The following is a 2,671-nucleotide window of genomic DNA, read 5'->3' as shown; positions in this document are numbered from 1 at the left end:
TGTGTTTATATTTGTTCCCCCACATCCGCTTGACAACCGGTGTTGGTATTTTTAAGTCCCCGTAACATAGCGGTTCTGGAAAAGGAAAAGAGATTGATAGAATAAGCATCGGACTTTAAAAAATGAGTACTGCAGTCAACTAAATTCGATCAAAAGTTCTTCCAGACAGTGCTCCAGCATGGCCTAAGTCTAATGACTGAAACAAGTAAAAAATAAAAGATAAAATTTAAAGGATAAAAGATGTTCGAGTTCCTGAATTCTATTCAAGCCAAAATGTCGAAAACCATTATTCAAATTGTCTGCAAAACTAGGACCATTCATACTATCACCATTTCTTGAAGCCTTCGGTTTTCATTCGTATTCAATGTTTATATCTGACCTCTATATAATTCATTTGGAAAATGCGTCATATAGATGTCTTTATTAAATGCCTTTACTAACCTATTTTACTATTATTATATACATCGTTGATTTTCCCTACAAAATTCTGTTCAGACCTAACACTTGTCTTACTTAGCGTTGGTTTTTGCTTCCGCATTCAGTAATTGTTCACCATAATGCCAGAAGAACAAAGTTATCAATAACTTCTACCATTTGAAATAAATTCTTCGATATCTCTTTTAAGAAACCTGTGGTTTTCTGATTGTTCGAGTAGAAATATACTTTTTCACCTTGATTCACTCGTATTCGGAAATCAACGATAAATTCTTTGTACCATGTGAACAGTGAGCTGTCATATTCATTCTTCAGATTGTTAACAGACAGCACTTCAGTTTTAAAAATGATCTTTCCCACCTCTAAGTTGAGTATTGCACTGTATGACTGTACGACAGTATGAATGTAAAGATTACACACATATGGAGACATAAACCATAGTAATACTCGTTTTTCTATAGTTTCTGTTTTATTTTATAGAAAAATCAATAGCCGGATGTAAAGAAAATACGTGTGCGGCTCTATCAAATCAGCAATGTAAAGTGAGTTTTAAAATTCTCTTCATCCTAATGTTAACCTGACCTAGATAAGAGCAATATTTGGTTGATAATTTAAAATGGATAATTATTTCAAATAGAAAATTGAACGTCTAACAATCTGTGAAACAACTCTCTATTGTGAATGTTTGTTGGGTTGCTATTAGCAACTAATTGACCAATCAACTTTACAATGGCTAATCAATAAAAGCAATTTCCAACACATACAAATCATTTAAGCTCAATTGACAGTCACAATACATTAACTGAATCCAAACATTTTATATCGATTTCCAAAATACGATCAGTTTATATACAAAATTATTTGTCTATCTTGTTAAATTACCAGATTTTGTTGCAAAAGAGCTAATATTTAAACATTTACGTAAATTTGAAAAAGTCTCTCCTCTATAGTAGAACGGATATGGAAAGTTGAAACGTTGATGCATTTCCGAAAGTTAATAGGGGTGGGCTTATAGTGGTTTGTATGGGTAATGGGAAATTCGCTGAAGACACGGTTATAAATATGATTCTGTGAGTGAGCACGAAGGTACACAAGCACGTAATATACCGTGTGTGTATTTGTGTGTGTGTGTGTGTGTGTGTGTGTATGTGTGTGTGTGTGTGTGTGTGTGTGTGTGTGTGTGTATGTGTGTGTGCGTGTATGATATATACTCTCTCACACACGCACATATATGAAGGGATGTTGAAAATTTCTTGGTTTTAAGGGTGTCGTGAAAGGCCTGGCTGGAAGCCCAACCTTCTAAGTTCTTTTACAATGCTTAGAAAAACTGAAGGGCCGCTCTGATAAGTATGTGAATCTCAGAGGAGAATATGTTGTATAAAATCATAATTAAGTGATCCTCTTGTATTTCCTTTTACCCATAGTGAGGAACTTTTCAACATCCCCTTCGTATTATTTCTTGTAACAGTGGAAGCACACATAAAGCTAAATATAAAAGCATATAAACATTGGGTTGGAAAAAAAAACCCCTTTCGGATAGAAAAAGGTCAAAGGTTGCCCTTGGGACTTGAAATCACATGTTCTGTAAACGTCACAACAGTTCTACCATTATGTCAATGCTAACTTTTCATTTTAGAAATTTTGTTTTTTTCCAACAGAAAATAGTATGTTACAGCAATTCCTCGATTATCGCGGTTGTTACGTTGCAAAAATCCGCGAAGTAGAAACAGAACTGTACTGTATAACTGTATATTTTTTGTTGAAATTGTTTTTGGAATCTCTGGAAATTTTTGGGAAATCATTTTTTTAAAAAATCTCTGTACATATGTACAAATACACGCATTCACTCGCACATGCACGTAAACACATAGCTATTATGGCCGTCACCCGGAATCGATAATGATTTGACAGTATGAATCATGCCTTTAATAATTGATTGCTTTAGAGTTTAACGTTGTCGCAAGTTGACATGCTCCACCTCCATTCTTATTCTGGCGGATAACCCAGAATATGACGGTGGCTGGTATTCATTTCAACTGATTTTTAACAGTACACAGCGCCATCTGGTCTGGTAATCGAATCTATGACTTTGTGATTGTGAGATCATATGTGCCTTCCTTTGAGTCTATGTAAGAGAATATGTGTGTGTGTGGCTTTGTGTGTAAGGGAATCTCTCTCTCTCTCTCTCTCTCTCTCTCTCTCTATATATATATATATATATATATATATATATATA

At 34.4% G+C, this 2,671-nt stretch overlaps 1 long non-coding RNA gene across 1 annotated transcript in view; it reads left to right on the top strand.

The window, feature by feature from the left end:
* The window catches only part of LOC128248395 (uncharacterized), a 105,730-nt gene that overhangs the window by 89,478 nt on the left and 13,581 nt on the right, over window positions 1-2,671 (top strand). The window contains exon 2 of the long non-coding RNA XR_008264643.1: window positions 916-977. This is a non-coding gene — a long non-coding RNA (uncharacterized LOC128248395). The remainder of the gene's footprint in view (window positions 1-915; window positions 978-2,671) is intronic.

The sequence above is a fragment of the Octopus bimaculoides genome, chromosome 7 (assembly GCF_001194135.2).
Source record: "Octopus bimaculoides isolate UCB-OBI-ISO-001 chromosome 7, ASM119413v2, whole genome shotgun sequence".
NCBI classification, from domain to species: domain Eukaryota; kingdom Metazoa; phylum Mollusca; class Cephalopoda; order Octopoda; family Octopodidae; genus Octopus; species Octopus bimaculoides.
Note: the sequence above shows the minus strand (reverse complement) of the source record. Positions and strands in the feature narration are given on the sequence as shown.